The sequence below is a fragment of the Phyllobates terribilis genome, unplaced genomic scaffold (genome assembly GCF_046119375.1).
Source record: "Phyllobates terribilis strain yellow unplaced genomic scaffold, ASM4611937v1 Scaffold_1__5_contigs__length_1240528914, whole genome shotgun sequence".
Taxonomy (NCBI): domain Eukaryota; kingdom Metazoa; phylum Chordata; class Amphibia; order Anura; family Dendrobatidae; genus Phyllobates; species Phyllobates terribilis.
The window spans coordinates 1,237,985,246-1,237,999,163 of record NW_027362761.1 but is presented as its reverse complement, the minus strand read 5'-3'; the positions used below and the strand labels follow the sequence as shown (position 1 = coordinate 1,237,999,163).

The window sequence follows — 13,918 nt, the reverse complement described above, 5'->3', positions numbered from 1 at the left end:
TAATAAATGAAAAACTAAAAATAACAAAGACAATATCAGAAGAACAAAGAAGGGAACCTCACAATGGAGAGGAAACACCTAGCAATCCACAAGCCAAGAGCTAAGAATAAAAGGCCGTACGCTGCGTCTGTGTCAGGGAGAAGTGATTTATATACAAAGATGGAGAAGCAAAAGTGTACGATAATTAAATAAAGTGCCTAATATCAGAAATCTTCCCCAGACGATGGTATCTGTGCTATCTATAAGCAGTAATAATCTGCTACCAGCTAATTAGCAGCCGGCCATACTGAGGATCCAACCACCCTCAATCCACGGATTTTAATTAACTTTTAACATCCTAATTCACTAATTTAATGTCACTTAATTTTAGTATACTCGTCCTTTAATAACGGACACCCAGCTGCACAGTATGGTTGGCACTTCTTTTTTTATATATATATTTTTAAATATATTGTCACATTTTTACTGTCCTTATTTTAGATATCCTTAACGACATCACGTCACATTGATGACATCGCAAAGTTTTGTCCATACGCAATAATTATTTTTTTATAATATGAATTTCCAAACGTGACTACCTCTCTAGTGTGATTGAATATATGTGCATAGTTCTACTAATCGGATATCATTAGTGATGAGCGAATTTGTTCTCGATTCGAACTTACAACTTAAATTCTACACAAATGTGGCACATTCGGATCCGTGATCGGAAAGGCGAGCAAAATTTCTTAAATTCGGTAAAATCGGTAATGTTTTGCTAGCATAGTGCTTTACCTTCCCGGCTGATGTCTTGAGATGTTGCTTCAGTATGGCCACATAATCTTCTTTTCTCATGATATAATATATGGTGATGGATATACGCTACTCCTGGTTGGGGCAAAAAATGATCATTCCAAGTAAGTATAAAACCTAAGGCACAAGTAAAATCTGTAGTCAGTTGATTATTTTAATTTTTAATGCCAGAATATGAGACAGACTGGGGAAGGAACTATGCGCACATGCGTGAAGATATCCAGGAGACCAACCACAGGGGACCAGGGTCAATAAACACAGTACATATAGGGAAAAAAGGAGTAAAAAAAAAAAAGAAAGAAAACAGCCTAAAAAATAAGAAGAGAAAACCAGGGGAAAGAAAACAAGAAGGGGAGCAAAGGACGGGACAAAGAAAATAAACGAAAATAAAGAAAGGACAAAAAAGGAAAAAAAAACAGAAGAAATAATAAAAGGAATAATAAAGGGGAAAAAAAGGGGGAAGAAAGACAAGAGATACACGAGGGACTGCTAGTTGACCTATACAACAAGGAGACAAAAGGGAAAAATATATTCCTTTAAATATTGTGTATGTCTATACGTAATAGGCATAAGTAGCAGAAGATACAGTACAGATGCTAAAATGAGTCAATAGAAAATGCCATATTCCCTATTTAAACCATTGGGTTCGAGTTCGATCTGTAGATCCAGTCGCCGCTCTTTCTTTTAATCTGAGAATCCGATTTCCTCCCGTTCTAGATTGAGGAATATGTTCCAGAACCTGGGAGTGGAGCTGCGATATGTTGTGACCTGCTGAAGTGAAATGTGCCTGTGGCGCCCCTGAGGGTTCGGTTGTCACAGAGTTATTGCATCTCATCCAGAGGTGTGGCATCTCACTCTCAGGTAAAGAAGGAGTACAGGACCCTAACACTACATCCACTACACCACATTTCCAGGGGACAGGGCGGCAATGCTCCTACGGGAGAGCACAGTCCCTGATCCCTGGCTGGAGTGGGGGGAACCACCTAGAGAGGGGGAACCATGTAGTGGATGGGGTGGAGGACATAGATCCTGGGAGCACATGTGTAGGAGGTATAAAAACTAGACACCATCTTAGATCAGAGTGGAGTTGGTTCAGAGAGTTCAGTCAGAAGTCAGGGAGCAGAGGCTCTGCATGAGCTCTGCTCCACAGGCGGACCAAGTCAGGAGGCCTGAGCCTGAGAGAGAGGAGAGGGAGCAGGACGGCTCCAGGAATGAGGAGAGAAGGGACCCTAGGGGTACGGGCCGTGCAGCAAGCCACCCGTACGCCCACCGCTACAAGGAGGTAGGGGGGTCAGGCCAGAAGAAGGGAAGCAGTCCCTCAACTAGCACAGAGCTACTTGGCCCAACTAGGAAACCGGAGGCTGCAGCATTTCAAGTACTGCAGGCCACAAGTCCAAACCAGTACACTAAGAAGGTGGCCACATAGGACCCAGGGGACGGAACACACGTCGCCCGCCAAGGCCCGGGGGTACCGGATAGAAGTGGCGCTGGGTGTGAGGTGCAGGAAGAGGCCAGAGGAAGGTACACAGAACGGGGTCCTGATAAGTGCTCTGGAGATACCTGAGGGTGGACTGAGCCCCTCACTGAGTACGCACAGCACGACGGGGGGAAGATTGCGTGGTACCTGTAATCTGAACTACAACAACAGTGAGTAAAGACCCTGGGACTGTACTATCTTGTTTCTATGTTCCTTGCGGCGCCAGCACTCACAGCACTAGATCGCCCCTTCACAATCACCACCATCATCCACTCACGCTGCCCTGAAGCTACACTCTTCCTGTGGGCAGTCACATCACCTTGCTGCATATACCACCAGCTTCAGCGGACTGCCCCGCAGCGGCGGTTACCAATAACCGCATCCCACAGGTGCTGTTGACGCGCCCCCTGGGACATATTCCTTTTTGAGGGGAATACCCGGCACCGGATCAGATGGGGGGGTTGTAGTCTCCGAGCGGCTGTGACCCGGCCCCGTGCCCAGGGCGTCAAGCTCAGTGTTATGTGGCAGTCCTACAGATGTTATTAAGAGTTCTTTTGTGTCGACTACGCCACCCGTTGTGATGCGGTCACTGTGGCCGCCGCTGCAGCAGGGTCCGCTGAGGCTGATGGTGGGTGCGCAGCTTGGTGGGATAACCCCCAACGGGAGGGGTATAGCCTCAGAGGGGACAGGCGCAGAGGATGGGGGTTGTGGTGGTGTAGTGCAGACGGCAGTGAAGACAGAGTCGGGTTGTGCAGTTAAGGGTGTTTACTTACTGCAGATGTTGTACTGGTCACTCCAGCTGCTAGTGACCACCCGAGCCGTGCTGCGTCCACCAGGTCCTGGATCCAGCCAACCCCCAAACAAGTCCGGAGCGTGGCCCTGAGCTCTCTTTCTGTCCCGTTCTCTGGCCGTCCCCACCAGTAATCCACCTAGGTCCAGCTCCCTCGGGCCTTCTGTTGGGACACCCTTGGCCCTGGGTTCCCTGACCCTTCATGTGGTGTGCCTTCGGGGTGGATGTGATGGGTGACCGTGGCAGACGCTGCCCACGGTCTCCGGTCTCTGGCTGGGGAATGTTTTTACCCCCACCAGCTTGGGTTCCGGTACCCTGATGCCGACTCTTCACCCGGTGCTTTGAGTTGGGATCTCAGAGTCCTTCTCTTCTGTGCTCTGGGTCTCTCTCTTTTCTCCTCTCTCACTCTGGGTCTTTGTCTTTCTTCTCTCCTCTGCTCCTGACTTGTTCTCTGCAGCTGACTGACTCTCTGCATCTGATCCTCTGCATCTGACCCTGATCTTAGTTGGTGCCCACCTTATATACACCCTCTATGTGTGAGCTCAGGTGACCAGCACCCAATGAGCTCCTATCTTTACCCAGGCTGCTCCCCCTATCTGCCCCTACACTACATGGGATGTACCACCCCCCTTCCCACTCCAGCCAGGAACAGACTCGGTCGTACCTGCACATTTCTAAGTGGGAGTACCGTCGGCCTGTTCCCCGGAAATGGGATGTGTGTAGTGCATGCAGCCTACCGAGCTCAGTTCCACACTCCATCCTTACCCGGGAGTGGAATATCACACCTCTGGGTTGAGGTGCAATACTCCTGTAGCAGCCGAATCCTCAGGGTGCTACATTCCCCCCTGGTAAATCACAGCACGTCCTCGGGCTGTAAGACATAAATAACACCAAAACATACAATTTTTTTTTTTTTTTTTCATAAAAACATAATAAAACATATAAAACATTATATATATAAAACTTTTCATATAAACATTCTCGTCGTCTCTTGTTTCAGGTTCCTCCTCCGGACACTGTGCAACGTGTGTCCGGGAAAAGTGCGACAGTCTCTTAGAAAAACTGGTTTTCCTATAAAACCGGTAGGGGGCGCTTTAGGAAGCGCAACTATATACAGGGGAAGTTGGCCGCTCTCAGTCCTCGGCCAGGTAGAGGGAAGGGAATGGCTGCTCACAGTCCTCAGCCTGTGGGATTAAGGGGTTAACGGGTAAACAGTTCACTCAGCTGGTCCCAACGGGGACTATATATATATATATATCAACAGTTTCTTTGGTACCCGGTCGGGTAACTATTTACATCACTTCTCTGCCGCACTCAACGGCGTCTTCCTCCTGCTCTTTGCTTACAGCTGGTTGTTACTTCAGACCCGTCCGGGTCCTCTTGCTCCTCCTCCTCGCACCGCAACTCCTCCTCCGTCAGGCGGTGTACGTGGAGGGCATAAGGTCCCTTGGCACACTTGTGCCGGGTAAAGGTGACCTCGTCTCCGATGTAGAGGTCACGACCTCTGTGCCCCTCCGGCAGATGGGACTCCACGTCTCTGCGCGTGACAAAGACGTCGCCGGGGGTGTTGTTGTCTCTAATGAAGCCCCACCCATGCTGCTGGTTGAACTTGATTACAGTCCCGGTGGTACGGGGACTGTGCGCTGCACGGGGGTCCCTCCTGGTCCGGCTCTTTTGCTCGGCGCTCCTTATTTGGGCCTGTTGTTCCCGGACCCGCCTCTCTCTCCGCTCCCTCGCAAACTCCTCGAGCTGTTGGCGGCAGCACTCCGCACGCTCTGCTGCAGCTGCCCTAGTTTCCTGAGTGAACCCCATTAGATCTTCTCCGGTGGGGTCCCACTCAAACTGTGCTTCCGCTAGCGGGGGCGAGATCCTTATTACGGGCTTCGGAGCCGGAATCAGGGGTGCACACATGGCCCCAACTCTCCTCTGGTGCTCCAGTTCATAATATTTCTGGGGCCAGACGAAAGGCTGCCCGTCCGGCCACGTGTGCTGGGCAAACAAGTCCTCTCCCAGACGCGGCACCCTTGGTTTTACGGGTGCGGGCGCGGTGGTGGTGGCGCCCGGGTTGCCCAGGCCTTGCGGCCAGGCCTGGGGCACCTGGAAGGTGAAGGGCACCGTTAATACGGCGGCGCCCTGGGCTACCTGGCCTTGCGGCCAGGCCGGAGGCTCCGCGGAGGTAGGGGGCGCTGTTGGTGATGCGACGCCCGGGAATTCTAGGCCCTGCGACCAGGCTGGTGGTACTTCCTGCTTGGTCACGCTCGGGGTCGAGGCGTGTGACGTCACAGGGGTCGCGGCGGCGGCTTCCGGTTGGGGCCTAGTCTGCGTCGGTGACATGGCGTTTTCGGGCACAGCAGGGGGACTTTCGGGCTTTGCGACGGGGAGCTGGGGCAGGTAAGCGGTGTCACGGCTTGGGGTATAGACGTCCCCTTTACCTGCCTCCATGCGTTCGGCTCCCTCCTCGGCGCCGTCTCCGGCCTTGGGTCCTCCCGCGCCATCCTCAGAGGCGGTCTCCTTCCTCATCTCGGCTGGCGTGCTCCGGGTCTTGGTTTCAGCTTGCGTCTTGGTTTCAGCTTGCTGGGCCATCTCCCGGCTCCATTCCGCCAATATCTCGCGCTGTACCCGGGCCATCCTCCGTGCGAGGCCCTCCAGGGCAGTCTGCGCACACTCCCGGTCTCGGGGGAGCTGTGCAAGGACCTCCACTAGGCCTAGTGGGGTCGTGGTGTCCAGCAGGCTCCTGACCAACGGGTCGGTGCTGCTCTGCTCTTCTTCCAGCAGGCTCCTGGCCAGCGGGCCGGTGCTGCTCTGCTCTCTGGACATCTCCGGGTGAGCTTCTTTGCTGCTCCTCTCCAGGCTTCCTGCCTCCGGGTGCGCTCGCTCTAGACCGCTCCAGGCGGCACCCATCTTCGTTCTTTTCTTTCGTCTCCTCCCACTTCGAGGGCGGTCCCGGGGCAACTCGGTGACTGTCAGCTCCAGGGGTAGTTCTTTCACGCTGACAGACACCTCCAGCATCACAGTCTCTGTTGGTGGGGGCGGTTTCCACTTTTGGCACCATTTTCTGTCCTGGCCCACGATGGGAGGCGGCCTCCTGCCCTCCTTTGGCACGCCCATAATGGCGTCCGCTGCTCTTCCAAGGCGGGAAATCTGCGGTTTTGGCGGGAAGCGTCGCCCAGTGGCGGGAAACTCTGCAGATGGCGGGAACAAGTTGGAAATGGCGGACAATCGGCGGGAAACGACTGGTGATGGAGTCCGATGGCGGGGACCCTCCGGAACCGGCAGGAGACTCCTTTCTGAGGTAAACTTGCACTTTTCTTCAGGCACGCAGTACCCGGGTGTTGCGGGCACGTAATCCTGCCGACTAAGCCAAAGTTGACGCGCCCCCTGGGACATATTCCTTTTTGAGGGGAATACCCGGCACCGGATCAGATGGGGGGGTTGTAGTCTCCGAGCGGCTGTGACCCGGCCCCGTGCCCAGGGCGTCAAGCTCAGTGTTATGTGGCAGTCCTACAGATGTTATTAAGAGTTCTTTTGTGTCGACTACGCCACCCGTTGTGATGCGGTCACTGTGGCCGCCGCTGCAGCAGGGTCCGCTGAGGCTGATGGTGGGTGCGCAGCTTGGTGGGATAACCCCCAACGGGAGGGGTATAGCCTCAGAGGGGACAGGCGCAGAGGATGGGGGTTGTGGTGGTGTAGTGCAGACGGCAGTGAAGACAGAGTCGGGTTGTGCAGTTAAGGGTGTTTACTTACTGCAGATGTTGTACTGGTCACTCCAGCTGCTAGTGACCACCCGAGCCGTGCTGCGTCCACCAGGTCCTGGATCCAGCCAACCCCCAAACAAGTCCGGAGCGTGGCCCTGAGCTCTCTTTCTGTCCCGTTCTCTGGCCGTCCCCACCAGTAATCCACCTAGGTCCAGCTCCCTCGGGCCTTCTGTTGGGACACCCTTGGCCCTGGGTTCCCTGACCCTTCATGTGGTGTGCCTTCGGGGTGGATGTGATGGGTGACCGTGGCAGACGCTGCCCACGGTCTCCGGTCTCTGGCTGGGGAATGTTTTTACCCCCACCAGCTTGGGTTCCGGTACCCTGATGCCGACTCTTCACCCGGTGCTTTGAGTTGGGATCTCAGAGTCCTTCTCTTCTGTGCTCTGGGTCTCTCTCTTTTCTCCTCTCTCACTCTGGGTCTTTGTCTTTCTTCTCTCCTCTGCTCCTGACTTGTTCTCTGCAGCTGACTGACTCTCTGCATCTGATCCTCTGCATCTGACCCTGATCTTAGTTGGTGCCCACCTTATATACACCCTCTATGTGTGAGCTCAGGTGACCAGCACCCAATGAGCTCCTATCTTTACCCAGGCTGCTCCCCCTATCTGCCCCTACACTACATGGGATGTACCACCCCCCTTCCCACTCCAGCCAGGAACAGACTCGGTCGTACCTGCACATTTCTAAGTGGGAGTACCGTCGGCCTGTTCCCCGGAAATGGGATGTGTGTAGTGCATGCAGCCTACCGAGCTCAGTTCCACACTCCATCCTTACCCGGGAGTGGAATATCACACCTCTGGGTTGAGGTGCAATACCCCTGTAGCAGCCGAATCCTCAGGGTGCTACACTGTAGTCGGACATTAACATTTGTACACATAGACAACCCTGGTTTGACTGCCCTGGGTCACGGACCGGGTCGCTGCCACGGTGACTACAACCCCCAGCATCTACAGGGCCCGGCTCCGGGTATCCCCACGGCCCAGGGGGCGCGTCATGCCGGTATGGCTAACATCGTTCTTGGACATCGTATAGTGGATTTGTGCTGTGCGGTCCCGGATATGCTGCGTAGTCTCCCCAACATATCCGAGACCGCAAGGACATTTAACAAGACGCACGACGTAAGATGAATCACACGTAAAAGATCCTCCGATAGGAGATTTTCTAACAGATCGAGGATGAGTGAACGAATCACCTTTACTTATATTACAACATGGGAAACAATGGAGACACGGGAACGTCCCATTTCTTTGTGTCGCCAAAAAGGTTTGCGTGTCCTTTAACACTCCAGAGCCAATGTCGGCTCTTACCAGCAAATCCAGGTATTTATGGCTAATCAGGGGTGGATTCGGGTATATCAGGTAGGCTTTACCCAAAAGTGCCCAATGGCTACATGAATAAGCCGCATAAAAGGTGATAAGTGTTAACGAACGTCACCCTCGGGCCATCAGCTAGGTGTGAGAGATGACGTGGATCAACAGGTTTCGGGGTAACCCCTATTCCTAAACGTTTCCATCACTCTTGTCTTACCGGTCTGTCTTCTTTTCTCACGATGCCGTCTGTTTTGTGAAGTGCAACATTTCGTGTAATAATACAAGAACATTGATGCGTTTATTAATTGTGATACACGATGTGGTGTCTATTGCATTTCTTGCGATGTTTATTTTCTCTTATGATGGACGTATAATATACTGATACCATGCGTCATGTTCACAATCTACATGGGGACGTGCGGTGCTCGTCCACCCTATACCACTCCTGTGTGAATCACAAGCTAATCATGTTATCAGTTCTGTCTGGGTAAAACGCATCTACACTACAGACCAAAAGTTTGGACACACCTTCTCATTTAAAGATTTTTCTGTATTTTCATGACTATGAAAATTGCACATTCACACTGAAGGCATCAAAACTATGAATTACCACATGTGGAATTATATACTTAACAAAAACGTGTGAAACAACTGAAAATATGTCTTATATTCTAGGTTCTTCACAGTAGCCACCTTTTGCTTTGATGACTGCTTTGCACACTCTTGGCATTCTCTTGATGAGCTTCAAGAGGTAGTCACTGGAAATGGTCTTCCAACAATCTTGAAGGAGTTCCCAGAGATGCTTCGCACTTGTTGGCCCTTTTGCCTTCACTCTGCGGTCCAGCTCACCCCAAACCATCTCGATTGGGTTCAGGTCTGGTGACTGTAGAGGCCAGGTCATCTGGTGTAGCACCCCATCACTCTCCTTCTTGGTCAAATAGCCCTTACACAGCCTGGAGGTGTTTGGGGTCATTGTCCTGTTGAAAAATAAATGATGGTCCAACTAAACGCAAACCGGATGGAGTAGCATGCCGCTGCAAGATGCTGTGGTAGCCATGCTGGTTCAGTGTGCCTTCAATTTTGAATAAATCCCCAACAGTGTCACCAGCAAAGCACCCCCACACCATCACACCTCCCCCTCCATGCTTCACGGTGGGAACCAGGCATGTAGAGTCCATCCGTTCACCTTTTCTGCGTCGCACAAAGACACGGTGGTTGGAACCAAAGATCTCAAATTTGGACTCATCAGACCAAAGCACAGATTTCCACTGGTCTAATGTCCATTCCTTGTGTTCTTTAGCCCAAACAAGTCTCTTCTGCTTGTTGCCTGTCCTTAGCAGTGGTTTCCTAGCAGCTATTTTACCATGAAGGCCTGCTGCACAAAGTCTCCTCTTAACAGTTGTTATAGAGATGTGTCTGCTGCTAGAACTCTGTGTGGCATTGACCTGGTCTCTAATCTGAGCTGCTGTTAACCTGCGATTTCTGAGGCTGATGACTCGCATAAACTTATCCTCAGAAGCAGAGGTGACTCTTGGTCTTCCTTTCCTGGCGCGGTCCTCATGTGAGCCAGTTTCTTTGTAGCGCTTGATGGTTTTTGCAACTCCACTTGGGGACACTTTCAAAGTTTTCCCAATTTTTTGCACTGACTGACCTTCATTTCTTAAAGTAATGATGGCCACTCGTTTTTCTTTACTTAGCTACTTTTTTCTTGCCACAATACAAATTCTAATAGTCTATTCAGTAGGACTATCAGCTGTGTATCCACCAGACTACTGCACAACACGGAGGATAACATTCTGTCTGCAGCCACCACTAGGGGGAGCTCCCTGTATACACAGATACATGATAAGATCCTGTCTGCAGTCACCACTAGTGGGAGCTCCCTGTATACAGAGAAAAATGATAAGATCCTTTCTTCAGTCACCACTAGGGGGAGCTCCCTGTATACAGAGAAAAATGATAAGATCCTGTCTTCAGTCACCACTAGGGGGAGCTCCCTGTATACAGAGATACATAAGAAGATTCTGTCTGCAGCCATCACTAGGGGGAGTTCCCTGTATACTGAGATATGTGATAAGATCCTGTCTGCAGCCACCACTAGGGGGAGTTCCCTGTATACAGAGATACAAGATAAGATCCTGTCTGCAGCCACCACTAGGAGGAGCTCCCTGTATACAGAGATACATGATAAGATCCTGTCTGCAGCCACCACTAGGAGGAGCTCCCTGTATACAGAGATACAAGATAAGATCCTGTCTGCAGCCACCACTAGGAGGAGCTCTCTGTATACAGAGATACATGATAAGATCCTGTCTGCAGCCACCACTAGGGGGAGCTCCCTGTATACAGAGATACATGATAAGATTCTGTCTGCAGCCACTACTAGGGGGAGCTCCCTGTATACAGAGAGATACATGATAAGATTCTGTCTGCAGCCACCACTAGGGGGAGCTCCCTGTATATAGAGATAAATGATAAGATCCTGCCTGCAGCCACCACTAGGGGGAGCTTCCTGTATACATAGATACATTATAAGATTCTGTCTGCAGCCACCACTAGGGGGAGCTCCCTGTATACAGAGATACATGATAAGATTCTGTCTGCAGCCACCACTAGGGGGAGCTCCCTGTATACAGAGATACATGATAAGATTCTGTCTGCAGCCACCACTAGGGGGAGCTCCCTGTATACAGAGATACATGATAAGATTCTGTCTGCAGCCACCACTAGGGGGAGCTCCCTGTATACAGAGATACATGATAAGATTCTGTCTGCAGCCACCACTAGGGGGAGAACCCTGTATACAGAGATACATGATAAGATTCTGTCTGCAGCCACCACTAGGGGGAGCTCCCTGTATACATAGATACATTATAAGATTCTGTCTGCAGCCACCACTAGGGGGAGGTCCCTGTATACAGAGATACATGATAAGATTCTGTCTGCAGCCACCACTAGGGGGAGCTCCCTGTATACAGAGATACATGATAAGATTCTGTCTGCAGCCACCACTAGGGGGAGAACCCTGTATACAGAGATACATGATAAGATTCTGTCTGCAGCCACCACTAGGGGGAGCTCCCTGTATACAGAGATACATGATAAGATTATGTCTGCAGCCACCACTAGGGGGAGCTCACAGTATACAGAGATTCATGATAAGATTCTGTCTGCAGCCACCACTAGGGGGAGCTCCCTGTATACAGAGATACATGATAAGATTCTGTCTGCAGCCACCACTAGGGGGAGCTCCCTGTATACAGAGATACATGATAAGATTCTGTCTGCAGCCACCACTAGGGGGAGCTCCCTGTATACAGAGATACATGATAAGTTTCTGTCTGCAGCCACCACTAGGGGGAGCTCCCTGTATATAAAGATACATGATAAGATCCTGTCTACAGTCATCACTAGGGGGAGCTCCCTGTATACAGAGATACATGATAAGATTCTGTCTGCAGCCACAACTAGGGGGAGCTCACAGTATACAGAGACACAAACATTCTGGCTGCAGCCACCACTAGGGAGAGCACCCTGTATACAGAGATACATGATAAGATTCTGTCTGCAGCCACCCCTAGGGGGAGCTCTCTGTATACAGAGATTCATGATAAGATTCTGTCTGCAGCCACCACTGGGGGGAGCTCCCTGTATACAGAGATACATGATAAGTTTCTGTCTGCAGCCACCACTAGGGGGAGCTCCCTGTATACAGAGATACATGATAAGATCCAGTCTGCAGTCACCACTAGGGGGAACTCCCTGTATACAGAGATACATGATAAGATCCTCTCTACAGTCACCACTAGGGGGAGCTCCCTGTATACAGAGATACATGATAAGATTCTGTCTGCAGCCACTACTAGGGGGAGCTCCCTGTATACAGAGAGATACATGATAAGATTCTGTCTGCAGCCACCACTAGGGGGAGCTCCCTGTATATAGAGATAAATGATAAGATCCTGTCTGCAGCCACCACTAGGGGGAGCTCCCTGTATACAGAGATACATGATAAGATTCTGTCTGCAGCTACCACTAGGGAGAGCACCCTGTATACAGAGATACATGATAAGATTCTGTCTGCAGCCACCCCTAGGGGGAGCTCTCTGTATACAGAGATTCATGATAAGATTCTGTCTGCAGCCACCACTGGGGTGAGCTCCCTGTATACAGAGATACATGATAAGTTTCTGTCTGCAGGCACCACTAGGGGGAGCTCCCTGTATACAGAGATACATGATAAGATCCAGTCTGCAGTCACCACTAGGGGGAGCTCCCTGTATAAAGAGATACATGATAAGATTCTGTCTGCAGTCACCACTAGGGGGAGCTAACTGTATACAGAGATACATGATAAGATCCTATCTGTAGTCCCCACTAGAAGTAGCTCCCTGTATACAGAGATACATGATAAGATCCTGTTTACAGTCATCACTAGGGGGAGCTCCCTGTATACATGGATACATGATAAGATCCTGTCTGCAGACACCACTAGGGGGAGCTCCCTGTATACAGTGATACATGATAAGATCCTGTCTGCAGCCACCACTAGGGGGAGCTCCCTGTATACAGAGATACATGATAAGATCCTGTCTGCAGCCACCGCTAGGGGGAGCTCCCTGTATACAGAGATTCATGATAAGATTCTGTCTGCAGCCACCGCTAGGGGGAGCTCCCTGTATACAGAGATACATGATAAGATCCTGTCTGCAGTCACCACTAGGGGGAGCTCCCTGTATACAGAGATACATGATAAGATCCTATCTGCAGCCAACATTAGGGGGAGCTCCCTGTATACAGAGATGCATGATAAGATTCTGTCTGCAGCCACCACTAGGGGGAGCTTCCTGTATACAGAGATACATGATAAGATTCTGTCTGCAGCCACCACTAGGGGAGCTCCCTGTATACAGAGATACATGATAAGATCCTGTCTGCAGCCACCACTAGGGGGAGCTCCCTGTATACAGAGATACATGATAAGATTCTGTCTGCAGCCACCACTAGGGGGAGCTCCCTGTATACAGAGATACATGATAAGATCCTGTCTGCAGCCACCACTAGGGGGAGCTCCCTGTATACAGAGATACATGATAAGATCTTGTCTGCAGCCACCGCTAGGGGGAGCTCCCAGTATACAGAGATACATGATAAGATCCTGTCTGCAGCCACCACTAGGGGGAGCTTCATATATAAAGAGATACATGATACGATTCTGTCTGCAGCCACCACTAGAGGGAGCTCTCTGTATACAGAGATACATGATAAGATCCTGCCTGCAGTCACCACTAGGGGGAGCTCCCAGTATACAGAGATACATGAAAAGATTCTGTCTGCAGCCACCACTAGGGGGAGCTCCCTGTATGCAGAGATACATGATAAGATTTTGTTTGCAGCCACCGCTAGGGGGAGCTCCCTGTATACAGAGATACATGATAAGATCCTGTCTGCAGCCACCACTAGGGGGAGCTCCCTGTATACAGAGATACATGATAAGATCCTGTCTGCAGTCACCACTAGGGGGAGCTCCCTGTATACAGAGATACATGATAAGATTCTGTCTGCAGCCACCACTAGGGGGAGCTCCCTGTATATAGAGATACATGATAAGATCCTGTCTGCAGTCACCACTAGGGGGAGCACCCTGTATACAGAGATACATGATAAGATCCTGTCTGCAGTCACCACTAGGGGGAGCTCCCTGTATACAGAGATACATGATAAGATTTTGTTTGCAGCCACCGCTAGGGGGAGCTCCCTGTATAAAGAGATACATGATAAGATTCTGTCTGCAGTC

General features: G+C 50.9%; 1 protein-coding gene across 1 annotated transcript in view; it reads right to left on the bottom strand.

The window, feature by feature from the left end:
• Positions 1-582: 582 nt before the first annotated feature.
• LOC141168572 (uncharacterized) overlaps positions 583-13,918 on the bottom strand; it is a 91,542-nt gene continuing 78,206 nt past the window's right edge. Inside the window, exon 3 of the mRNA XM_073655064.1 lies at positions 583-909. The gene's annotated coding sequence lies outside the window, so the exon portion shown is untranslated. The remainder of the gene's footprint in view (positions 910-13,918) is intronic.